The 27,938-nt window shown below is 42.5% G+C and overlaps 1 long non-coding RNA gene across 1 annotated transcript in view; it reads right to left on the bottom strand.

The window, feature by feature from the left end:
• LOC147701287 (uncharacterized) overlaps positions 1–27,938 on the bottom strand; it is a 270,034-nt gene that overhangs the window by 779 nt on the left and 241,317 nt on the right. The gene's annotated exons all lie outside the window — the stretch shown is intronic.

Consider the following 27,938-nt stretch of genomic DNA (forward strand, 5'->3'; position numbering starts at 1 on the left):
ACCAGGCACTAGCATTGCACTCATCCATTCACTCAGCACATGTGCTTTATCTCCTCACCTTCGGACCATGCTCTTTCTCCGTATAGAAATGTTCACAACCATTAAATGTCTAAAGCTTAAGCATGCATGATCATACAATGGCCCATATGGTTTTTTAAACAATACTTAAAATAGAATATATGTTTTCAAATTGTAAAGATCTGTTTTTCCTGTGTTAAAGCTCCCTTAAATGTATGTAAAGCAGATGCTCATATTACGAGTGCTAAATGTGATGATAAATAATAAGAGTGCTGAGTTATAATTGTCTAATCAATCTTAGCACAGGAATCCTTCTGAGTTTCATGCATTCAACACCCTAGATAGTGGGGTGTTTTTGTTACCTCGATTGGCACAGAGACTTAAATTGCTTGAGACTTTAAAAAACATTACAATACCCACTTTAAGAATAAATATTCTGTTTCTGAGGTGCGACCACTCTATGCCACCATTACCATCTGCTTCTATATTGTATAATATAAATATAATTTGTAGAAAAAAAATACTTAAATCTTAGATCTCTAATTTAAAAAAATGGAAGTTGGAAAACCTTAGAAATTCACTAAAAACAAAGATTACAAAGATGCCACGCAGCTCCACCAAGCCCCTGAATCTTGCTGGCCAGAGTTTGAGGTCCTCCTCCACCTGTAGGCACCCGCCTATGCCTCATTCCTTGTAGTCCAGTGGAGAGATTTTCTGCTCCACGGCTGCTCTGTCCTATGTCTCTCTGCCTTCTGATCTCTTTTTCCTTCTCTTTTTCATTTCTCTTCTACTTCTCTTTTTTCACCTTTTCTGCTCTTTTTCTGCTTCTGCTCTCTTGCCTCTATTTTGCACCTTTTTTCTCCTATGCCTCTGCTGCTGCTTGCCTCTGTAGCTCTGCCTTCCCCAGTTCTGATTCCTGCTTCCCGCTTTCCCACCACCCAGCTGTCCAACCCTCCCCGTCACACTACGAAGGGTGGCTGGTGCACTGATGGCACACCGCTGGCATGCCAAAGGAAAGCCTGTCTGCACCGGTCCAGCCCTGGACTGCACCTAGCACCGTGGACCCTGGTTCTCAGACCAGCCACTGCTACGATGCCAGCACCCTTCATGCCGTCAACAGCGAACTGCCACATTGGCTGCTGCCAGGCTTCTCTGAACAACAGCCAGGGATCATTTTGCAGCCGGAACTGCAGCTGCACCTTCAACTGCAGCCACACACCAGCCCCCTCACTGCAAGATGCAAGATAACGGACCCAACCACCTCAACTGCATCCTGCTCAACACAAGCCCTAGAGATACGGGACCTGCTCGACAACGTCAACCCAAACATTGCCTTTCTTACAGAAACCTGGATGAGCTCCACTTCAGCCATGGACATCGCCACCACCAACTTGGACCACTACAATATTATCCACAAGGACCGCATTAACCACATAGGAAGAGGCATCGCCATCATACATAAAAGCATCCTCTGCCTCACCACCCACATGGATGACCACTCAACCAACACGGAGAACCTCCACTTCCATGTCCAAACTAACCCAAAAACCACCCTCAGCCGCACCCTCATCTACAGGCCCGTTTGGACCTTGCCTAACCTTCAGCGATTCCATCATTGATTTCATTGCATGCCATACTCTTGCCTCCACAGACTACATCCTCCTCAGTGACCTCACCTTCCACCAGGATAACTCAAACAATGAGTCACCTAACCAACCCACTCAGCCGAACATAAGCTCGACCCCATCTTTTTTACCAGTGACAACATCACCTTCAGCCACTCCACTGAGCTCTCATTGACTGGCCACCTCTGCATCCACTTCTCCTTCACCAAACCCACCATACTCCACCGTGCCCACAAATACACTTGCAGATGTTACAACAAGGTCACTGAGGAACAGCTCACCACCTGCCTCAGCAAATAAACCCTACTGATATCCATGGACTTCAACACCTCAGCACGCAGCCTCCACTGATGGATCTCCAACTGAGCCAACACCCTGGTTCCCTTGAAGAAAGCCTCAGGCTAGAAGCACCTAAAAAAAGCCAGCTGGTTCCCTCCCCCTTTCACAAATCCAGGCATGCCTGTAGATGGCGCAGGAAGAGCTGTAGGACCAGCAAAACCCTGGAAGACCATTCAGCCTTCAAAACCGCCATAACTGCACACCACCACCTCATCAGAACATCAAAGAAAGATGCCCTACAAGAAAGGATCGACACCAGTGCACTCAACAGTAAAAAACTCTGTGGTCAAAGAATTCACCAAGTCACAGCACAGAGACAGCAGTCATCCCTCCCTTCAAAACCTCTAAAACAACCTAAACACCTTCTTCCACCACAATATTAAGGAGATATAAGACAGATTTGACAGCCTCAATACCCATGACCCTCCCACCCCATACACAACCACTGCACCCAATGACAATAGACCCCAGCAGACCCTCCTCAGCTGGACTCCCCTCACCATGGAAGACACCCTCAAGATCTTGGAGAATATCCACTCCTGGGGCACCCTCGGACCCTTGCCTGCACCACATCTTTAACAGAGTCTGCACCACTATTGCCCCAGAACTCCGCCTCACCAATGACTGCTCCATCACTTTCCCAGGAAAACCGAAAACACACAGAGAAACCATCTTCCGACCTGACAGATATCAAGAACTTCTTCTTCTTTTCCTCTTCCCAGCCAAGGTCATCGAGAAGGCCAACAATGCCCAACTCTCTGGGTTCATTGAAGCAAATCATATCCTGAACCTCTCACAGTCCAGCTTCCGAAGCTTCTCCCTCACCAACGTACCCATAGTTGCCAAGACTAACTTTTACAACAGGATGAAGGTTGTCACCACCTGGATGAAGAACAGCTGCCTCAAACTCAACTCAGAGAAGACCAAAGTCCTCATCATGGGCTCCACCCCCTCCACTATGGATGACTCATGGTGGGCCACAACACTTGGAACATCACCCCCCCCCACAGACCACACACGAAACCTATTAATCATTTCGGACTTCTCGCTCACTATGATCCATCAGATCAATGCCGTCTCATCATCATGCTTCCACATGCTAAGCCTGCTCCAAAAGATCTTCAAGTGGATCACAACCGAGTCCAGAAAGAAGGTCACCCATGCACTCATCTGCAGCAGAATAAACTACGGCAATGCACTCATGCTAGCAACACCCAGAAACTCCTCAAGAAACTGCAGAACAATCAGAAGGTCTCCTCCAGACTCATTCTCAACATACTCAACTGCAGCCACATTACCGACCACCTAAGAGAACTCCACTGCCTCAGAGTCAACAAAACAATCACCTTCAAGCTCCTAATGCACGCCTTCAAAGCTCTTTCATTATGTGGGACCTGGTTTGCATACCTTAACCAAGCCTCGCATTCAAAGCACTCACCAGGGACCTCCGCTCCACTCAAATGGCCCTGGCTACCATCCCATGAATCCGCAAGATCACAGCCGAAGTAATGTCCTTCTCTTACCTCAAAGCAAAGAACAGAAACACCGTGCCTCTCCACCTCAGGCAATCACCATCACTGCCTCAATTCAGGAAGCACCGTAGGACCTGGCTCTTCGACTAACCCACAGCGCCTCTGGTGGACTAGCTGTTTACTCCCCCAGTGCCTTGAGATTCTTAGGGTGAATAGTCATGCTTTACAAATAACCTGATTGATTGATTGATATTTTTTTATGGTACAAGCTATGGACATCTTGTTTTAAGTTTCATATGTTGACTGCATGTTTGTTCGAGTAGCAGTATAATAAATGTATTTATATTTTATGTTACTTGTGAATACAGATGATTGGCAAGTATCTATTTGAATCTGGGTTTATTTTCAAATTATTGGTGTGCACCATGTGCTCTATATGTACTATGTGATGTGCTATTGATTCTGACCTACTCAAGGCTACTATTTTTCCAATATTATTAAGCATATGAATTATCTCATTAGCACTATGTTTATACTTTTTATACAAATATATTCTTCTTTTGTGCTTGTTGTGTGTGACTTTGCAATTTAAAAATTGCCAAATATAATAATAACAATTGGCGTATGTTGTTGGGGCAATTTATATTTTATGTTTATATTTTATATTCAATAGTTTTTGCTATTGTTGTGAGTCTTATTCTACAAATATATGTTAATGCGATTGTATGTGTACTATTTTGGTTTATCTTGCTGGATTTTTTAAAATCTTATTTCAGACTCATGTTGACAACTTTGAAATTGGCACTTATGTATGATATTTGTGGATGAATTTACATCACCTCCTTTCTCATTACTATGTGAAGTGCTACAGAGATTCTCAACATTCTTCAATGTATTCTATCAAGGGGGAGCTTGCTAGAGAATACATCGAAGTATGTTGATTATTTTCCCTAACCTTTTGTTCATGCCTTGCCCTCGTATTTTAGAGATGCAGGCCATTTCTTAAGATTAAAAAGTTACATTGCTTGGATTTGAATAGCTTATACACATGTATCCCTCACGATTTAGGAATTGATGCATGTAGATATTTTCTTTGGGGTCGATCGCTGTCATTTCTCATGCATACTGAGATGATCATTGAAATGATCCACAGCTGTCTGACTAATAATTTATTTCCTTTTCAATAAAGTGATATATCGACAGACCCAGGAGACTAGGCCCAAGAGTTTATCAACACACTAAATAATAATCCTTTGCATTTCACCTTCAGTAGCCATAAATATAAAACAAATATTGACTTTCTAGATTTGACCTTGGAAGTAAAAAATGACAATTGACTAGTTTCATGTTCCCTAAAAAAACAGCAGGCAATAGCCTACTGCACGCAGACAGCTGCCACCCCAGGAATCTAATTCAAAGTATTCAGTATGGAGAACTATTGCATCCAAGGAGAAATTGTAGCATGGAGGAAGGGTTTCAGAGTGAAAAAAGAATCATGTCCCAGAGATTCTTGGAAAGAGGGTACAGTAATAAGGTAAACAAACAAGCCATAGACAAAGTTGAGAGATTAGAAAGAAATAAGCTCTTGACTCCCAAACAAGTGTTCAACAAAGAAGAACAAAAAAGTTAGATTTATAACTGGATATCATAACATATGTGGGAAATCAAATGAAGTTTGAATAAATATTGGATCCCGATTTAGCCATACTAGTGGGCAATAGTCCATCAATAACCTTTAGAAAGGCTAAATCGCTAAAAGACACACTAAGTCATTGTCTGGTCAATCCTGTAAATTAGAGAAGTGACATTAAATGATTCTACACCTGCAACAGGTGTAAAGCATGTACATACAGTGGAAGTTGTAAATCAGTTAAATTGTCCAAGAACCAAAGCAGATTTACTATCTCTAAACATCACACATGCAATACCGATCATGTTGTATATGCCACTTAAGTGCCCATGTAACACATTTTATATGGGAAGTGCCCTTCAAAGAGCTAAAAAACGGGTACTCGAACAATTGTGTGCTATCAGAAATGAGGATTATCAATATCGTGTAGCTCGTCATTTTAAAGAATGCCACAATCAGAACCTTTATTTGCTCAAATTTTACGTCCCCAATAGGGTACCAATCTGAAAGAGGGGGCGGGAACCGGACACTAGAACTTAAGTGGTTGAAATCAAAGATGATTATTAAATATATCATGATTCCTCCAAACGGATTGAATATGGATGAAGAATTGGCTGTTGATTTGGGATAAAGTGAATGGATCTAATGGGCTTGTGAATTTCAGAATCTCTTTCTTGAAAGTGTATATGTAGGTGTATGACTTTTTAAACATGTTTGTGTGGTTTCTAACTGAAATTTTTGTTTGTTCTTTGTTACAGGTGAAGAAATCCTGAAAACGCAGGAGAGCCGACTTATTTTTGGGAGTGTCAATGGGCCTTTTTTGGTATTAGTACATTTTTGTAAAATTGTTTGGACTATACTTTAGCAATCACCTAGTGAGAAAATAGATGGTACAATGCAAATGTTAGTTGATAAATTCTAATGTAGTGCCAACCCTGGCAGATGTACATAAGTCAAAATTGACATTGACAAAATGGAAGTAATAGAAAGGGTGTTCCCACTGGGGCAGATTTGTATGATTAAAAGTCTCTATCAAAATGATGGCTTTAGAGAAAGAGTAGGCCGACTGGGGTGGAAATTTAAATTTTTCCAAGCACCATAATAATAAACAATGTTGTTCAGGTTGAAGCAGTCATTCGTAATATTGGAGCTGGAACCTCAGTGAGAGAAAGGACAGCATCTTGATCAGTGCGTCATCTGGAGGGTCGGCTTCCTTCGGCACTTACTGTAGCGAGCTGCGTCGGGCAAGTATATAGTCCAACTGCTCCGAACCACCATGTGTGTGCTAGGGCAAGTGTAGGCATATCTATACCTTGAAGGTACCTAGTTTGACGTAAAGTCGGGCATAATAACGTCATCAAAGAACCCCAAGGGAATGGTAGTTCTTTGAAAACTCCATGAGTTCTTAGACATATCAATATTCAAGCAAGAGGATGTCCCTGACTGCTTCAGCGGATTTTTCCAAGAAATTGTTGTGGCTTTTTGGAACTGGTGGAAGTAGCCATGCCGGTATTTGGACTGCATTGGCTATGTCTAAATAAGGTTACGATTTCTATGCCTATATAAGGGCAATGTGAATTGTACTTATATAAGGGCATGAATCAGGAAATTTTGCTCGGATCCTAACATGCCATACATCCCCACGCATCCAGCACAGATGTCACTGGATATGTGACCCTGGTAATAAAAAGGAGTCAAGTTCACATGCCTGTACCCACTTCCACTATCTATCTGTGTCCGTGTGTTCATTATCTATGCATGATACTGTCCGTAGGCCGGACCACATTACATTGTGCTATGGACAGCGTATGCAACCATCTTACCTCTGGCAGTGGGGAAAACGTTTGTTATGTAACTTTTAGGTGCATGGCTATCATAGATGGAAGGCTATTTTACAGACCATGAATTCATGAAGATGATGGTTGCATGTTGTGTGTAGTGTAAGATATGTGTACATAGCAAAACAATTTCAAAAAAGCTCTCTAAGCAGAAGAGGTGTGTCTCATCAAATGCTGTAGCAAGAGTTACTAAAATGGGTGGCGTTCTCCAACTGCTACAATTGGAAATGTTATGAACTAATCAAATGCTTTTTTTAAGGTCACATGGCAATCACGCACCAGCGAGCAAGGAGACCGCACCCGACGTGAATTTGAGAAAATATATTTACCATAATAAAAGTTTATTAGAGTTAGAAATATATGAATGTTTAAAATATTTTAGTTTATCACTTGTACTCATATACACTTTAAAGGTATTTAGATACAGTATTGAGCCATCAAAAAACTAGCACACTGTAGGACGTAAAGAAAGGCAAAACTTATTTCAACTGCATTAGGAGCGTTTTTACGGCAATTAATAAATGGTTGACCGGCGGTATTAAAGAGTGCGTCATACTGCGCTATGAAGCCCCACTGGTTGGAGACGATGCTACATAAGATATTACATAAATAAATATAAGGGGGCTGTTAACTTTGTTATTCTGTTCAGAAGTGGGGGTCTGTCCTTTAACTGAAGACCCAATAAGAGATGGCAGCTAACACTTGTTTGAAGAGGCGACCCCTTTCACAGGACCTATTTACCTCTCTTATCACAAGAGCCGACCCCGCTGTCCCCAAACTAACCCCTCCAGCCACCTTTTCAAATCTCTTTTCTGTCACCAGCGACCACAGCCCATGCGAGAGACATTAAACCTCTGTTTGCACGGTCGGGCGGAGTGTCTGGTGTAAAAGGACGGCTGGTTATACAGGGGCTCGTTCACAGGGCCTCGGCACCCGCTTTGAAGAGAAGTGAGGCAAACACGCCTTCATCTTGCAGCCAGCCAGCCCAGTTTGGTTTGAGTAACTGCGTGCCGAGCCTGAGGCAGCCGCTGCGCTACAGAGTAACACTTTTGGCGTGCATGCGCATGATGTAAAGCATCGCACATATGCGAGAGTCTGGACAAGTCAGGTAGAAGAAAGTGCGAAGGCAGGCAGCCAATCATATGAAAAAAAAGCATTTACAAATGCAACTGGACTTGTATGTACGCGAGTCCTATTGCATTGTAAACAAAAATACGGGTGCCGAAGAAATCAGGAACAGGAGTGGGTGGAGTTGGTTTTGGTGGTCAGAGAAGTCACAGACTTTGGGAGGGAACTTGTGGGGGGGGGGCAGGGGAACAAAAGAGTACCTGAAGTAAGGGGGATGATAGTCATGGAAGTATAAAAAAACCGTCATGGCAGTAAGGAGGCGGTACTAATATACCAGCAACCAATGAGGTTGCAGCATTTCAGATTTGAGTCAATCAAAAGCATGGACAGAAAATGGGTGGAGCGGCTCCCACAATACTGTATACAGCATCTCTCGCCGAGACAAACCATGTGCTGCATAAGTGAAACCTAAAAATGTGGGAATGGCGTACCCGGCGCGACACCATACGTCGATGATGTAATAAAGGGCCTGGCAGCGTGCACTCGTTGCATATGGAACGCGCAGGCAGCGCGACCCCTTACGGATATGACGTAACACACGGCTCGGTACTGCGCACCCATCGCATACCAAAATAGCAGCTGGCGCGACCTCATACGTATATAATGTTAGGCGGGACGCGGTGCAACAAACCTTTTGGATATGGAATGTACATCCTTTATGAGTTTAGCAATATGGCGAATAGGATTTGGGTGCTGATGGAGCTTGGTACACTCCAGTTTTCTCACAAAAAAAATATACATAATTTTTTTGAAGATATAAAACATTACATAATTTTTCAAATTAAAAAAGGATAATAAAATTAAAAATTATTACAAAAAATAGAACAAATATAGGTTTTATAAATATTAAAATATAAAATTTAGAAAACCTTTGAAATTCACCGAAAAAAACTGTTTTTACAGGCATTATAGTTAGGAATCCGCATTTAAAAAACCTTTGAAATTCACTAAAAAACCATAGGTTTCAGGAACTTTATAGTTAGTTGGACAATTGACTCATATAAAACCAGAGAAATTCACCTATTATACTTAGTTGAACTAACTATCACTAGTACTCCCGCAATGCACTGGTGATGATGTCATATATTTCATCACTCATGACATGGTCAGTGACATCACTGGTGACATCACTGATGACATCTCACATGACATCACTGATGACATCACTGATGACATCATCCATGTGATAATCTGAAGCACATACTGATGCCCTAATATAAACTTTGATACACGCACTCTAAAATACAGACTAGTATTTTTGAAACCATACACATAACAATGCCAGATACTACATACCTCTCACTATTTCCTAGGTCAACACACATATCCAGTCACTAATACATGCAGTTACTCATCAATACAGCACTATAATATGTACTCATATACCTATACATACAGTCACACTCCGTCACTCATCCATAGAGTTACTTACACACCTAGTCAGTCATGCAAAGAATCAATCACATTCCCATTTACTCATGTATACAGTTATACGGACCAACTCCGTTATTTATACAAACACCACATCACTTATTTATGCAGATACTAACACATACTTACTGTCTTATACAATCACTGATACAAACAGACACTCATTCATTCACCCACTCTTCAAATAACTTACTCTCACGTATAGTAATTTATATAGTCCAACACTCACATATACTGCCTTAAAACATATGTAGTTACTCTCACATATACCACTGAGACATTCATTCACTCACCAACAGACCCATACACACACTAACTCACCCATACAGCCCTTCCCAGATGCACTTTTGAATCCATACAACCAGTGAATCACCCATTCAGACATCTATGTACAGAGTCACAACCCCCCCACCGACCCACACAGACACTCAGGCACACATACAGATACTCAGACAACAAATCAATAACTCATATAGACACTCATGTAGCTACTCACCAACCCATGCAGTCACTTACACACCAACTGAAAGACTAATACAGACTTTCACACAGTTTAGTCACTAACCCATGCATTCAGTAAGAAACATTTAATCATCACTTATTCAGTCAGTCACGCACCTACTAAATAATCCCTTCAGGCACTTGTAAGTCCACTCAGTCTTCAATACACCTTGGCATAGATCTATATGAAAAATATTTAAACTTTACAGAACCACACATTCATTGGATGATGTCATCAGTGATATCTTTGAGATGTCATCAGTGATGTCATCAGTGATGCCACTGACCATGTCATGAGTGATGTAATATGTGACAAGTGCATTGCGGGTGCGCGCTTGTTATAGTAAGCTCAACTACCTTTAAAGGGTGAATTTCTCTGGTTTTATATTAGATAAATGTCCAACTAACTATAACGTCCCTGAAACCTATGTTTTTTTAGTGAAAATATTGATATAGATATATAGATCTATTTTTAATAAAGCCCTGGGGGCAATGTGCACGTCCCTGGAGTGTATTGATTATGCACGGGGGCACATGGCCTCCTGCAGCCCCAGGGACTTCCACCTCCCCGGGCATCTCTTATTATGGGTAGGGAGCCTTCTTGGCCCTCTATGCCCTGGGGACCGCCACCTCCACCTCCACAGGGCTTAAATTCAAATTATAAATTGTGGGGGGCTCTTGCCCTTCCCCACACTGCCCCATTGAACACCACCTCCCTGTGGCATTGATTGTGAAGTTCTGGGAGGCAACACACCCTCCAGCAGCCCCAGGGACCACCACATCTTTGGGGCATTGAATATGTAAATACGGGGATCTGTAGCGGACCCCTGGCCCAGGGAACCACCCCCCCTTGGGGCTTTAACCTTGTTGAGATGGGGCAACCCTCCTGGAGCACTTCTTGGCCCTGGGGCCCGACCAGAGCCAGCTCCAGCAAAGTCCCGAGGGTGCCTACCCCCAGGATATTGCAGTTTGCAATGACAGGACGGGAGCACGGCTCCTTCCCTGTCATTGCAAACTCTGCTTTGCTGCATGGAAGCGAGACCTAAAAACCTGCTTTCGCTTCCAAGAAGCAATGCAGTATTGCATTTGGACAAGGGGAGCTGCATGTCAGCAGCTCCCTTTGTTCAAAAGCAATGCTGGCTCCTGCAGGAGGTGGGGAGCTGGCTGGGACTGTGGGGCATTCGGGCTCCCCCAGTGGTCCCCACCATAAAACCAGGAACTGGGGGATGGGGTCTCCAGGGCCAGAAGTGGCCAAGGGAAGGGTGACATGCGACCCCTCCCATACTTCTTAATTAAATAAAAAATGTTAAAAGAGGCAATGTCCCAGGTTTGGGGTCCCGGGCATTATTGTCCTCAGGAAATGGGCCACGCGGCCCGCCTCCTCTCAAATAAAATGCTGTCCAGGCCCCGTGGGATGGGGTCCACAGGGCCAATAGTGGCCCGGGAAACGGGGCCACGTAGCCCCTGTCCCTTATCTATTTAAAAATAATAACGGAGGTAATGCCCCAGGGGATGGGGTCCCTGGGGCGAATACCAAATAATAGAAGTGGGGCGTATTTTTTTTCTTTCAATTTTGGAGTTGGGACCCCAAACCGGCTCTCAGAGAGGCCCCCTGAGTAACGTCGCACTGGATTTGTGAATGCACCTCAAATAAATATTTTAGTGGTATATAATTTAGAAGGTAGTGTTGTATTTATGAAGTTGTAATTACAATTGATAGAGTTAGTAAAAATAAATAAAATTAAAAATGAATAGTTAAACCTTAAAAGTGAATTGTGTTGTAGTACCTTGGATTTATGCGTTTGCAGATTCGGGATGGGTGCACAAATCCACAATTTAAAAAGACAATGTGTATGTGTAATAAAAACTGTAGATTCACTATTGTGGTATAGGATGGTTCTAAAAAGTGCCCTTGATTTCATTGTGAGATTGTTGTAGCTACAAGTATGTCCGGATGGACAGCTTTAGTTTGTTGAGAAAGACTGTGTTCCCATGATCTGTGAAGTGTAATCCGTCACTTCTGTAGATGACATCCATAGTCGAAACGTAGATTGTTGTTATGGATGGAACCCATCCTATGGTCTCCTAGGTAAGCAGAAACAGCTTGATTGGCATTCTTTCTAGCTTTCTCAATCTGTGAACTGAATTGATTTGACCACTTCCATTTCTGACGTTGGCATATGTTAGAGTTTACAATGACAGTTTTGGGGAAAAGCAACATCAATTGTGCAAGGGTTTCGTTCATGAGCATTTCCAGTTCTACCACCTCTGGGAGAGACATGTGATAGGTTGCTGTTTTATGTTTAGCTATGCCAAATATTTGTAGAATGGTGAAGCTGCAGAACAAAAGTGAGTTTTAAGACATGTTGGCAGAGGGATTACTGATTAGTGCACTTTCTATGAATCAGGGGAAAGGTACACTTGAAATACACTGCAGAAAAGTTGGTGTGTCTTTCAAATGGAGAGTGCAGTCTATTTGTTTCTTCCTTTTATATATGATGATGATTTCAAAAGGTAGACACATATGCATGCATGCTTTCTGAAATGTGGTGCGATTTATAACAGACTCATGTGTAGGTTTGACGCTTTATATTTGGGTACACCCAACACCCTGAGTAGTTACAGACTGGTGAAGCTGCAGTAAAAATGTGTACACCATGTGATAAACCTCACTTTTATGCTGCAATTTCACTATTCTGGTACGACTCAGGATGTTGGGTGCAGTCAAATATAAAGCAGCAATCCATCATATGTCTCACCTGTAAGTCTGCAACCACATAGCCACTACTGATGCACTCATCCATGCACTGAGGCACTATGTATGCAGTCGTTCAATCAGCCAGGCACTACCTTTGACTTGTGCAATCACTAATGCTGTACGCATGCAGTCCTTCAATAACCTAGGTACTAATATTGCAGTTATAAAATCACCCAGGCGCTACTTATGTTCTCCTCCAACCTTCCAGGCTCTATCCATGCACTACCTATGCAGTCATGCAATAACCCAGGCACTATCCATGCAGCTATACCTGTGCACTCGTCCAATCACCCAGGCACTACACCTGCACTTATGCAATCACCTGAGCACTAACTAAACAGTCATGCAATACCCCAGGGAGTACCCTTGCACTCCTCTAATCACCCAGGGAGTACCCTTGCACTCCTTCAATCACCCAGGTTGTACCGATGAACTTACAAAATCACCCAGGCACTACCTATGCAGTCTTCCAATCACCCAGGTACTATCCCTGGACTCATGCAATTACCCAGGCATTAGCCATTCACTCCTTCAATCACTCAGGCAGAAGTCATGCACTTATAAAATCACCCAGGCTCTACCTATGCAATGTCTAATCACCCAGACACTACCACTGCACTCATGCAATCACCCAGTCATTACTCATGGACTGTCCCGATCACCCATTCATTTATAAAATCACCCAGACACTATACCTATGCACTCATGGAATCACTGAAGCACTACCTCTTCTCTCATGCAATCACTGAGACACTACATGCACTCATGCAATAATCCAGGCACTACCCATGCACTCCTCTAATCACCCAAACACTACTCATGCAGTCATGCAATCACTCAGGCACTACCTGTGCTTTTTTCCAAACACTCAGGCACTACCCCTGCACTCACACAATGAGCCAGGTATTAGCCATATACTTCGTCAATCGCTAAGGTAGTAGCCATCCACTTCTTCAATCACCCAGACATTACTCCTGCAGTAATGCCATCACCCATACATTAGCTGGACACTCTTTCAATGATCTGTGGAAAGGTGTGCTTGAAATACACAATATGATTTTAGGTCTCTCTTTGAAATGAGAAGTGCTTGAATTACACCATATGATTTTAGGTCTCTACTTGAACTGAATAGTGTGGCTCATAGTTTTAAGGTGTGCATCATCTTGTGACAGGTAAGTCTGTACTTGCAGATGTAATTCGTATGTATTATGTATCTAAAGATGGTAGATGTATAAAATACAGGTATATATCTATTTGTATGTTTATTTTATATATGATGGCACTAGGGAAAGGTAGAGACTCATGCAGCCATGCTTTCTGAAATATGGGAAGACTTACAACAGAGATATGTGAAGGGTTGTTGCTTTGTATTTTGGTAGGCTGTACATCTGAGTAGTAGTAGAATTGTAAAGCAGGGATGTTTAAGATATTATGGGGGAGGAATTACTGATTATGGTGGTTCAAAAGAGTGTATGCAAAACTTAACTTGAGGTATGCCACATAAATATAGGTGTCTATTTGAAAGGTTAAGTGTAGATTGTCAAGGTTAAGGTCTGCATGGTTGTGTGATTGATGCATTTTCGATTTGCATAAGTATTTTCATATGTGTTATGCATCTGAATATGCTACATGTATAAAAGAGAGATATATCTGTATTTGTATGTTTCTATTATATATTGGAGTACTAGTAAAAGGTAGAGACACATGTATACATGCTTTCAGGAATGTTGTGAGATTTATAACAGAGCTATGTGTAGGTTTGATGCTTTATATTTGGGTAGGCCCAATACCCTGAGCAGTTAGAGAATGGTTAAGCTGTACTAGCAAAGTGTACACCATGTCAAGCACTTCACTTTTGTGTTGCTAGTTCACTATTCCTCTACTACTCAGGATGTTGGGTGTAGTCAAATATAAAGCAGCAACCTGAACACATGTCTCAGGTTTAGGTCTACAATGACCAAGGCACTACCCATGCACTCATCTATACACTAAGCCACTACATATGCAGTTCTTCAATCAGTAACACACTACCCCTGCACGTATGCCATCACTAAGGCACTACTTACGCACTCTTTCAATAACACAGGATCTGCCTCTACAGTCATGCAATCACCATTTTTTTTTTTTTGTGTCCTCATCAAGCAAATTCCTTTGAGGTAAGGAGGAGTCAAATGCCCCAATATCCATTCAGAGTTTTGGATTGAGAGGCCCTGGTTTGCCCTGAATGAAGTACTTTTTAGCCATGTCCTTTTGGGGCTTTCTTTTGTCCTAACCGGAAGGCACACGATTTTTGGCAGAGGGGAGTTATTCATTTTGACTACTCGGATCAAGTAATTAACTTGAAATTGTTGTTTCCTTTGCCTTAATCATTGGACCCTCTAATATTTCGCAAATTAAACGTTTCCCACAAATTCCAGAATTTGGTTTTTCTTAGTGCGTTTCCTTTGCATCTCTAGCTTATATACCCTTAATATGAAGTTTAGCCAATCTGTATGTTTTGGTGGAGATCGTTTAACCCAGTTTATACATAGCTCTCTTCTAGCCAGCAGGATCAAGATAAAAAGAATACTTTCTTGGTCCTTAGTTTATGGCAGAGGTGTTTCATTACATTGTATCCCAAAAATAGCCATTTCTGCGCTTACCTTTATATGCTGGTCTACCACGTTAGAGAGAATCTTACCGATCTGGTCTCAGTAGTCGTTAAGCAGTGTGCAGTCCCGGAACATATGTAGACCATGAACTCTTTCATCTCCACATTTTGGGCATTTTTTTGGTTCATTACTGGTCATATTTTGGGGACCAGTATGCTCTGTGAATCATGAAGAGGTGGTTTTTCTTCAAGGGGGCGGATTTTACTACTCGGTCCATGACAGTTTTAGAGATAAGCCAAAGGTTTGAGTGGTCCAGGCCTGGCATGTCTTTCTCCCAGATGTCTTGTGGAGTTTTGTACTCTTGCTCCCCTGCTCTTATCAGGGCCCAGTACCAGTAAGAAACCTCCTTTTTGAAAGGGGCCAGATTCAAGAGTTTTTGTTCAATGATCTCGTCTACTTGCAGTTTTCATTTTTAGGGTATTTACCCAGCTATTTAGTTGATAGAATTTAAATCTTGATATTGACCCCTGTGTTTCTTTGTATAGGGTTTCCCATTTCACAATCCGGTTGTTTTCCAATAACTGTCCAAGTAGTCTGTATTGTGCTTTCTTAGCGGAATTGATAGTGCGTCTTTTAGACATTCAGGGGTGCATGGTGATTCCCAGATTGGTGCATGTTTGCTGAGATATGGTATTTTTAGAGTTCTGCTTATCTCAAGCCAGGATCTTCCTGCAGCCTTTATCGTCTTAAGTTTTATTTTTTTGAAACATTTCGGGTGGCCAAATTTGTACAAGTAGTGGTCTTCTTCAGAGCCTATGAGTGCTTTTAAGTAAGTGGGCCAATTGCCCAATTTGGTCAGTAGTATCCTAATGTTCTTGAACTGGAAGGATCTACAGTATTCCAGTATGTCCGGACTGGCGATTCCCCCCTGTACTTTATTTCTTCTTAGTTTTTTCCACCCAATTCTGACTACCTTGGCAGCCCAGATGAAGCTTGATAGTTCCCCCTGGAGTTTTTTGATTTGTTCTGTACTAAAACTCAGTGGGTTGGAGTTAAATTAATATATGCATTTTGGAACACTGGTCATTTTAATTTAATTGGATTTTCCTAGGAATAATAGTTGTAGTCCTGACCAGGCCTTTAGTAGTTGTCTTATTTCTTTGTGTATCCTAGAGAAGTTCAAGTTAGTTACTTTGTCTAGGTCTTTTGTGTATTGGATTCCTAGATATTTGATTTTGTCTTTGATAAGAGGATTTCCTGAGGCTGCATTCCACTCAAGAATTTCTGTTTTGGCTTGATTGACCTGATAGCCTGACACTGCTCCAAACTGGGCTATGGTATCTTCTATTATGGGGAGGGAGTCCGCTAGATTTCCAGTAAATATCATCAGATCGTCGGCATATAATGCTACTTTTTTCTCCCATCCGTGATGTTTGAAGGTTTGGATCTCTTCTTCCCCCCTTAATAGAATAGCCAAAGGTTCAATGTAAAAATTAAATAAGAGGGGAGACAATGGGCATCCTTGTCTTGTGCCTCTTTTTATAAGTATGTTATCAGTTAGGGCGTCATTTACTAGGATTCTTGGATTTGGGCTTGGGTAGATGTTGGATATAGCGTTTTCGATTTTATCACCTAGATTAAATTTAGTTAGGGTAGCATTCAGAAATGGCCAACTGATTCGATTGAATGCTTTTGCTGCGTCAAAAGTTATTACTGATAAAGGGGCCGTATGATGAGTTGCAATGTCAATGGCAGCAATGAGCTCGTGGGCTAGTTCATGTATTTGCCTGCCTTTAATGAAACCCTTTTGGTCTTTTAAGGGTCTTAATTGCCCCTCTGACTTCCTCTTTTGAGATCTCTTGATTGAGAGAACGCTTCTGTTCCTGTGAAGCTGCCGGAATAGTAATACCATTTAAGAAATTCTGTATTTGGGCTTCAGAGCTAGTTAGGTCTTCCGTGTAAAGATCCTCAAAAAAGCGTTTAAATTCTTGCCTAATTATACTGCCTTCTCTTTGTATCTTTGTGATCCTATTTTTAGTTCTTTCGGTTTTTGCTTTCCAGGGCAGGATCCTCCTGCAACCTTCTCTGTATTCACAGTGAGAGAGTTTACTGGCTTGCCATTCATTTCTAACTCCTCTTTCCAGGAAGTCATTCAACTCTGTTTTCTTGTTTATTATGTTTTCTTCTATTTCAGAGATTAATTTGCTGGATCTAGCAGTTTTAAGGTCCACATCTAGAGATAGCAACTCTTTTCCAATCTGTTCAATAAACAGCTTCTTTTCTTTGTTCCTGTGCGATGCAATGCTGAGGATTTGCCCTCTGATAACTGCTTTATAGGCATCCCAGTCCATTTGTTTTGTAGTTCCGGCATTATTTAGATCAAAGAACAGTTTTGTTTCATCTGCAAGTTTTTCATTATAGGCCTCGACTAGGAAGATGCTCCTATCTACAGTCCACCTCTGGGGAAGAGGTGAAGTTTTTAGCATCAGTATGAGTTGTACCACTGAGTGGTCAGAGATATGAGCTCGGAATGGTTCCACCTTTTCCGTTTCCTCTACCAGGTTCCTACTGATAAGGAAAAAATCTATTCTGGATACATGCCATAGTCTTTTGTTTTTATAGGTTTATCGTGGTTTCTCTTTCCTTTTTCTTTCCATACGTCTACCAGGCCTAGGTCTTTCATACATTGCCCCACCCATTCTCTCATGTTTGATAAGTTGGGGAGGTTCTTTGCAGGGTGTCTGTACTCTGAGGGGTTTAATATGATGTTAAAATCTCCTCCCATTATTATTGGAGTGTTGGTTGCTAGGAGGTTGGCATATGATTTCTTAAGTGGTTCAGGGTCATCGGAATTTGGGCCATAACAGCCCACCAGAGTATATGAGTTGTTATAGATTCTTGCCATCACGATGGCCCATCTGCCCTTTCTGTCGATTTCTGTTTTTTCGATCACTGCTTTTAAAGATTTTTTTAAAATTATTGCGACTCTCTTTATGTTTCAGTTTTGATGCAGTGTTCTATCCAAGCCTCAGTTTTGCAGAATGGTTGTCACTCCTCTTTTGTTAGGTCTGATTCCTGGATTAAAATTACTTCGCTGTTGCAGTTTTTTAAGTACTCCAATATCTTCATTCTCTGTGATTTAATTCTCAGGCTGTTCGTGTTCCACGTTAATATTTTAAGTTCTTTTCCTATGCTCTTATTGATAGCCATCATCACTAGTCTGGTATTTATATCTTCCGACTGGGCTTTTGTACTCCTGTGGTATTGTTGTTAGGACTTTATTTTTTTCCTTTTTTCCCCCATTTTGCTCCCCACCGTGTACATTATTTTTTTTCTTTTTTCTTTTTTGGGTTTTTCTGGTGATCTGGTGTGCGATGTCTTCCCCCCCACCCTGGAGAAGCCTTCCTTGTCTTCTTCTTTCTGGGCATTGAGACTGCCCTTTTCGAGCTCCTTGCCTTTGGTTTAATCAAGTTTTTCTTTTCTTTTCCCACCAGTATTTCGGCAGTTTTACTTTTTTGTTTTTCTCTTATGTGGCAATGTGTACTTTGTTTCCTATTTTTAAAGGGTTTGATCTTCCTGGTGGGTCTTGATTTGTTGGATTAGCCCTTCCACTTCTTTCGGGTCTCTTATATTAAACATTTTGTTGTTCCACATGATTTTGATCAGCGCTGGACATTTGCTCTGAGTGCCCTCAATTGAGGCATAAATTGGCCCAGCTCCCATTGCCTATCTTGAGTTGTTTTAGATAGATCTGATCTGATTTTACAGGACCAGTCGTCCTTAGTGTAGGATACAGCTTTTAAGCCTTCACTAAGTATTCGCTCTTTCAGCGAGTATGTCATGAAGTTGACCAGGACTTTCCTTGGGGTTTTCCTAAACGTCTCTTCCTGAAGGGATCTCAGTGTACCCTTTGGATGTCATCGTTTAGATTTACCAATTTATCCTAGGGGATTTTTCCTCCATTAGCTGGATTATGAATCCTTTTATGTCTTCTCCTTCGAGTCCGTCCGGAATGTTGAGGATTTTGATGTTATTTCTCCTGGCGTGGTTTTCCAGGGACTCCATTCTTTCGCTAATCTTAGCTTCCTTAGTTTTTAGTTTAGTTATTTCAGTATGGTTAGTCTCTGTTTTTTTGTTTAATACCTCAATATCGCCCTCGACAATTGTTACCCTGTCGAGGACCTCGCACACTTCCTGTATTTTGGACTGTTTTTTTTCGGAGATTGCGAATTTAGTTCTCAGCTCCTTCATCATCTCCTCGAGGAGATTCTCAGGGATTTTTTTTAGTCCTCATTTTCCACCATGGTTTCAAGTGCTAAGGCCTACAGAGAGCGACATACTGCCAAAGAAAAACTGGTAGGGACCGCTGGATGTAATTGAGCTTCTCCCATCAGCAATGTCATTTTCTACAAGACCCTCAAAGTAGAGAAACCATTAGATTGTGAAGTTGTTGCCAACATACCCCAGACTCAAAAATCGGACCGGGACACCTAGGTGCACCAGACAAAGCAGGGAAATAAAACCACAACAGCATAATCATTGGACCATAGGGGAAAAAAATAAACCACAGTCAAAATCATGGTTGATCCCATTTCAGCAGGTACCAAAAAGCTCTTTTCTCTCAGTTTCCAGACCTGACCAAGTCCAGCTTTGACACTTGCAAGACAGAGGCACGCCAGTCAAGAAGGGAAGGTGGTGTAGAGTCCTTCCATTTTTAGCAGATTTCCCTTCTGGCAAGTAAAATGGAATAAAAAAGAAGGTTTTTAGCTGGATTTCGGTCCTCACCCATAACCCCAAAAATTACAACAAGAGGGAGGTTAATCAAAACTTGGAACCCCAAGGAAGCCGTAAGTGAGACTCCTATAGCGTCCCAAAAAGAGGACAAAAGGGGACACTCAAAAAACATATGAGCATCAGAGGCAGCTACCAAACCACATCTGGTGCATGCGACTGGTGTGTCTTTGGAAAATTTTGACAGTCTCTGTGGAGAATAGTAAGCTCTATGAAGAGTGAAAAGGTGATTCCTCCGTAGCCAGGTGGGCTTGAAAATATCCCACAGCACCTTGAACGATGTAAACACAGGTTTTCTAGGTGAGGATCAACTAGGGAGGAACCCCATAACTTCTCCGGCAGTTTGAATTCACCATCAACTTCATCTAAGATTAAGTTGTACCATAAAGAAATCTCTTTTCTAACTGGTTTATCAAGTAGTGAGGACTCAAGGTGACTACCGCCACCTAATGGGAATCTGCTCGTAAGTGATGTATGTGAGTGAGCCCAACTAACAATCTGAAGATATTTAAACCTGGAGATGTTTGAGCCAACATTATCCTTCAGAGATTCCCATGATAACAAACAACCTTCCAAAAACAGATCACCCCAAACCTCCAGTCCTGCAACTCTCAAGGGCACAGCTAGACTGTCTACCAGCCACCATGGGCTCCCAGGGGAATCCAATAGTGGAGACCAGCTAGAAAAATACCCCAATTTTATGGAGCTCCGGAGTTTAGCCCAAGTTTTTTGCCATCCCCTGCAATACCTTCAGTTTTATCTTCTTAAAAAATGTAGGGTCTCCAAATTTAAACAGGAAGCCGGTCTGAACTACTCCTTTCCCCTTAAGCAAAGCTGCAAACATACATCCAATGCTGAAGTCTGTGGGCATCTTTAATAACATGCGAGCATGAGAAAGTTGAAATGACCATGCATATATTTGGAGGTCTGGAGATGCTAGGCCACCTTTTTCCCTTCACCGACGACATTTTTTCCAGGCAATCCTTAGGATATGTTTATCCCAAATAAAACAACTAATATCACTCTGTAATTTAGACAAACATAAAGGATCAAAATAGAGAGGGATGGTGTTAAACAGAGAAGAGATTTTTGTAGAATAGTCATCTTTATCAGGTTTACTCTTCCCAGGATGGACAATGGAAGTAGTGACCAAGATCGCATTAGTCTACGGCAATCTTTTCCTACCGCAGAAAAGTTAGTAGTTGCAATTTTATTTACATCCTTGACAATATTAAGTCCAAGATATCACAAATTTGGACTATGCTGGACCCCTGTCCCAAGACCGTTGTCATTCCAAACCATCATCTACGTTTTCGAGGCATTGACCTCATAAGCAGAAATTTCCCCGAAGTCCAAGGCTAACTTAATCACCAAAGGAAGGGCTGTACGTATTTCTGAGGAGAAAATCAGGATGTCATCAGCTTACAAGGCCACCTTCTTCTCCCATCCCCTATACTTAAAAGACTTGATGTTAATGTCGTCCCTCAATCGTTGGGCGAAAGGTTCGATATATTAGTCAAATAGGAGAGGGGAGAGAGAGCAGCCCTGACGTGTTACCCTTGTGATGGTAAACGGGTCTGACAATTCTCCATTCACCAGCAGACAAGCTGTGGGATTCTGGTAAAGTAGCCTGACTGCTCGATGAAAACCATCACCGATTAAACTTAGCCAAGACCCCCGACAGGTATGACCAATTCACCCTGTCGAAGGCCTTGCTTGCGTCGAGCGTCAGGACAGCCATGGGGAGAGAATCGGTTGTTGCCATGTCGATAGCCCCTATCAGATCATATGTCAATTCATAAAGCTGACGACCCTTGATAAATCCTTTCTGATCTTGAAGTAAAATGTCGGCTACTACTCCCCCCAATCTCTTTGCCAAGAAAGTAGCAAAAATGTTAAAATGTAAATGTAATGGGCATTTATAGAGCGCTGCTACCACTCCAAGGAGTATCTTGGCGCTTACACAATCCAGGTGGAAGAGTTGGATAGGGAAAGAAGTCCAGTTTCTTAAACACAGCCACTACACTAGGGTTCTACACAGAGAGTCAGACATGGAGAAAATCCAAGTTTTCAATGCCTTCCTAAAAGGGGCTTCTTGGGAGAAAGAACGCAAGGGAAGGGGGAGTTTGTTCCAGGCCTTGGTTCCTAGAACAAAGATGGATTTGCCACCCTTTGTAGGCAGTTTAAAGCGGGGAATGGTAAGTAAGTTCTGACTAGCGGATCTTAGGCAGCGTGCTGGGTAGTATCTTTTGAACCCCCTTCGTAAATAGGTCGGGCCACGTTGATGGAAGGCCCTAAAAGTAATCAAGAGAAGTTTAAACAGAATTCTCTTTCCTATTGGCAGCCAGTGTAAGATATTTAGAGCTGCAGAGGCAGATGATCTACGGGGCAGACGCAGTACGAGGCGGGCAGCCGCGTTTTGGATCATCTGCAATTTGTGGAGCATGATTTTGTTTGCTCCAGCATAAAGTCCATTGCAGTAATCTAGCCTAGAATTTATTAAGGCCACTGCGACTGTTTTCCTCGCCGAAAGAGGAAGGAGGTCAAAAAATTTCCAAAGTGCTTTAATAATTTGGAAGCACATACCTGCCACTGCTACAGCCTGAGGTTTGAAGGATAGGCAGTTGTCAAACTTTATGCCTAGGTTACGGGCGGATGCAATTGTGTTAGGTGGAGCGTCTGCATCCGATGGCCAGCAAACTGTGGGGGAAAAAGGATTATTGATCCCTATGGGTAAAATTTCCGTTTTTCCGGCGTTGCACTTTAGATGGTTGTTATTCATCCACTTGAAAGTAGCTGCAAGACAGTTCCTAAGGTCTTCCTCGGCACCTGGTTGTTCCTTATCCAGCACCAAAATCAGTTGGGTGTCGTCAGCGTATGAAATAGAACTGATCCTGAATGACTCGATCAAGTTCATCAGGGGTGCCATATATAGATTGAAAAGGACAGGGCTCAAGCTGGAGCCCTGTGGCACCCCTGAGCTGACGTTTTTAGCCTCAGACTGATATGGGCCAAGCACTGTTATTTGGCGTCTGTTTGTAAGGAAGTTCCTACACCAAGTCAACACCTGTCCTCCCACACCTGCGGCAGCCAACCGGTCCAGTAAGATGTTATGGGACACGGTATCGAAGGCTGCCGACAGGTCAAGAAGGATAAGGACAACCTGTTTTCCCCGATCCATTGCTGCTCTTAAAGTTTCAGCAGAGTATAGTAAAGCTGATTCAGTAGAGTGTTCTGACCGAAAGCCGGACTGATTCGGATGGAGAACGTTATTCTTCTCCAAAAAGTTTGTCAGTTGACTATTGACAAACTTTTCAGTCAGCTTAGATAAGTTGGGTAGCAGAGAGATCGGGCGCAGGTTGGAAAGGGTAGTAGGATCGGCCAGGGCCTTTTTTTGGAGTGGCTTGACAGCTGCAAGTTTCCAGTCCTCTGGGATACTTGCTGTTGCTAGAGAAGAATTGATGATACTGTTAATCATAGGATTAACTATCTCTAGTTAGATGGTGCAACACCGGAGGAGGACAGGGATCAAAAGGGGAGCCTGATTTGCTGGCTAAAATAGCTTTGGCAGTTTCCTCCAGGGGGACTGGGCCAAACTCGTCAAAGCGGAGGGGGGAAGTCATCTTCGCTATCTGTTCACCATCCGTTGTGATGGTAGTTTCTGATGGGAAGGTATTAGTGATAGTTAGGATTTTGTTATCAAAATAATCAGATATCGCGTTACAGAGATCTTGTGATGGAGGGATCTCTTGCGATAGAGCTGAGGGCTTGATAAAATCCTTAACAATCCTAAAGATAGCTTTTTGTTCTTGGCCTGCAGAAGAAATGGCATGTAGGTAATGCGCTTTTTTTGCTAATTTTAATCCTACATGATACCTCCGTCTAGCTGCTATATAGATGTTACGTGCGGCTGTGTCGTAATTACGACGCCACCTCCGTTCTAGAGTTTTCACTTCGCCTAGCTCAGCCTTAAGAGCTGATGAAAACCACGGGGCATTTTTTTTCTTATTCCTAGGTTTCATGTTCTCATTATTAGCTGGTATAAGCAACTTGCCCGCTCCAGCAATCCAATCACAAAAGATTTGATAGTCTGAAGAAGTACAATCGGCGAAAGTTGGTAATTCATTTTTAAGTTTTTCAACAATGTCGGCTCTTCTGGCTAATGTCTTCCAATTCGGAGTGGGTTTTATATAGGGGTTATCTGTACCTTTTAGGGAGTTAGAAAAGGATTCCGGGTTTCAGCTATAAGGAAAGGAATTAAAAAATGATCAGTCCATACCTGAGGGCAGGGAGGTTTAACTATCAGGCTGGAAAAATTAGAGCAGATACCATCTAATAGATGTCCTGCTTGATGTGTTGGTTCTCGATTCAACAAAGTGAGTCCCAACACTTCAATTGTGTCTAGGAAGCAACTGACTCCAGGATCAGTTGGGGCCTCAAGATGTAAGTTGAGGTCCCCCAACACCGTAAAATTAGAGAACCTGAGAGTTAAATCACTCAACACGTCACCAACAGAGTCTAAAAATGTGGAGGGTGGGCCTGGGGGGGCGATATATAAGGACTCCAGAAAATACAAGAGAGTCATGAATTGCTAGAGAGAAAGCTAGTGCTTCTGACTCTTTTAGCTCTGTCAATGCTTCAATAGTGCATTTGAAATTATTCCGATAGATAATTGCAAGACCCCCTCCTCGTTGTTCCTGCCTATCCAACCGTAGGATATGATAGTCATGTGGTAGGGCTATGGCAAGGGCAGGATTAGACCATGGCTTCAGCCATGTTTCCGTGATGAAAAGACAATCCAGATGAGATTCAGTAATAAGATCAAAGATGTTCTGAGCGTTTTTTACTAAGGAGCGGGCGTTAATTAGCCCACCTCGAAGCAAAATAGAATCGCTGGATGTCTCTGACGGCAAGTCAGAATTTATAGTTAGCCGTCAGTGAGCACAACAAGCCGGGCCATACCAAGTGTGGGGAACTAAGGAGCGATGACAGGGAGCATGAGGACCCCGAAGTGATAGTAAATATTCACGTGACATACTTGAATCAGGAGGCATCCTGGGGCGATAAGAATGAAGATCAGAGTCTCCCGCCTCTGGCGCCTCCTTAGCGCTGACGGGCGCAGACGGGCAGACTCTGGCTTGACTCAGGCGAGAGACAGGCGCTTCCGCTGCGTGGGAGAATGTGAGCTTTAAATACAGGCTCACCTGGTGTCCACGCAGAGCACTAGAGCGCTCTGACCAGTGGCACACTTAATCCAGAGCAGTCCCAAGATGGCGGCCGGGCGCCTCGAGCAACACTAATAAACCACAGTGGGGACACAATTTAAGTGCGGGTATGTGGGCGAACTGGTAGAAGTTAAAAAACAAAGGAATACAATTAATTTTTCAAGTTTTGTGAAAAACAATACATTTTTAAAAAGTTACAGCGCTGCGCGCCTAAACACACGCTAGCACTAATGCGCGTTTTAAAACAGGTACATCTTTCCCTAAGGTCGAGCCACACTAGGTGCTCGCCTTAAATACAGGCTCACCTGGTGTCCACGCAGAGCACTAGAGCGCTCTGATCGACATTTAAGATAGAAATTGGTCTATATGACCCACAACACGATGCTGGTTTCCCCGGCTTTAATATCAAAGTTATTGACGCGCTATCCCAAGAAACAGGGGGTGGCAAACCTTCCTGAAGGATCTGATTAAATAGTATAGTAAGAAAAGGAACAATTGCCTGTTCCAAAGCCCTATAGATTTCGGCCGGAAGGCCGTCAGGTCCTGCTGCCTTCCCCTTCTTACTACTTAAGATAGCTGCTCTCACCTCTTCCTCCGTAATGATACAATCGAGAGAAGTACGCTGTTCTGAGGTCAATGAGGGGAGAGTGATCCCACTCAACCAATCCTCAATACGATCTAATTCAATTAGCTTATTTCATGATAGATGGTTTGAAAAAATTGTCGGAAAATTTTTCTAATGTCATCATCCGCAGAGTAAGCCACATTATTGCCGGTTGATGGAATCTATGTTGTTACGGACCTGGTCAGTTTTTGCCTTCTAGGCCAATAGTTTGCCCGCCCCTTCTCTATACTGAAAGTGGGCTATTTTACTAGCTTCCCACTTTTCAAGGATGCCTGCATTCAGGACTGAACCCAACTGTCGCTTTAAGGAGAGTAATTTATTCTGCAATAACTGTAGGACCTTGCCAGATGAAGCTGGATTCAAATCAATTTCAGCTTGTGTCTTAACCATCTCAGTCTCAATGGATGCCACCTCTTCTCTATAGAGTTTCCTCCTGTATGAAACCTTGTTGGTAATTAGGCCCCTTAACCCCTTCCATGCTGGTGACGAACCCCAGCCGTCATGCACTACAGTGCTCGTGTGCTGATGACGGCTGGGGTTCGTCATGGTCCGCCCGTGTTCGGCCGGCGGCCGCACACGGGAAAAATCGCGGCCGCACGGAAGGGGTTAAAAAGGCCCTAAAAGAGTCCCATACGCTCCCTGGTGAGGCAGATCCAATAATGTTATTCATAAAGTACTGAGCTTCCGTTATAAAAAAGGCAATATCATCTGAAAGCAATGAGCGGTCATATGACCAAATTCAGGGGGAAGTTTTAGGGAAACCAACAAGATCCAAAAATACAGCTGAATGGTCCGATAGATGGGAGGGAAGGAAGTAGATACTCTTAACCAAATTAGCCAGTTTTTGACTTATTAAAATAAAATCAATTCTTGACTGATGATGGTATTTATTGTTAGGAAAGGAAATGCCCTGAAGTTGACCGGACCTAATTCTCCAAATGTCCAAATAGCTATACTGCTTCATGCTATTAAGCAAAAGGACTCTGGTTTTAGAGAGAGTTAACGACCGGCTATTAGGAGTTTTGTCAAGAAAGGGATCCAGGATTATATTGAAATCCCCAGCCAAAATAATCGGCTCCGGGAAAGATAATAGGTGGGAAAAGATGAACTTCAGGACCAATGGATTGTCCTGGTTGGGCCCATAGTAACCCAAAATCGTAAGTTGAGCCCCTGTGATGATTACCATTACTATGACCCATCTGCCACCTGGGTCTACTAGTTTAGAAACTAGTCGTGCTTTTAGTGGTTTCTTAAAGATAATCGTCGCACCCCTGATGTTCATAGATTGTGTTGTTGAAACACAAAAGTCAATCCACTTTTTTTTCATCAAAGAAAGCATTTTAGACTCGATAAGATGCGTCTCCTGGAGAAAAATTACCTGGGCATCAGAATCCCGCAATTACTGCATAATCTTGTCCCCTCTGGGTCTGGTGCGAAGACCATTGACGTTCCAGGAGAGAATTCTCAAACTATTCAAAAAAACAAAACCCTCCATCGTCACATCTCCCTTTGACAGAAAGAAACTAGCAAAGACCATCCAAAACTGTGATACCATTTCACCACAAAAAGACCTCTCTTCACTAAAAATAATCAATACTAAGCAGTAAAAGAGGAATTTTTTATATTTTCTCCCTTGCCAAACCCACCCTCTTTCCCAGTCCCTTAAGCTACACCCCCACCCCCTTGGGAAACCCTTGCTCTATCTATCCGGAACAAGTCCAGAAGATAGTGCCACCTCCTGAAGCTCCCGCCTGATGTTTAGTTAATACAGACCAGAGACAGCGGAATAAGTGATATGATAATAAATTAATAATCACCCTAAGCCAATAATTCAACTAATAAGTGTTAATATATAGTGGACAGCTTTAGTTTGTTGAGAAAGACTGTGTTCCCATGATCTGTGAAGTGTAATCCATCACTTCTGTAGATGTCATCCATAATCAAAACGTAGATTGTTGTTATGGAT

Source organism: Lissotriton vulgaris, chromosome 7, assembly GCF_964263255.1.
Source record: "Lissotriton vulgaris chromosome 7, aLisVul1.2, whole genome shotgun sequence".
Lineage (NCBI taxonomy): Eukaryota > Metazoa > Chordata > Amphibia > Caudata > Salamandridae > Lissotriton > Lissotriton vulgaris.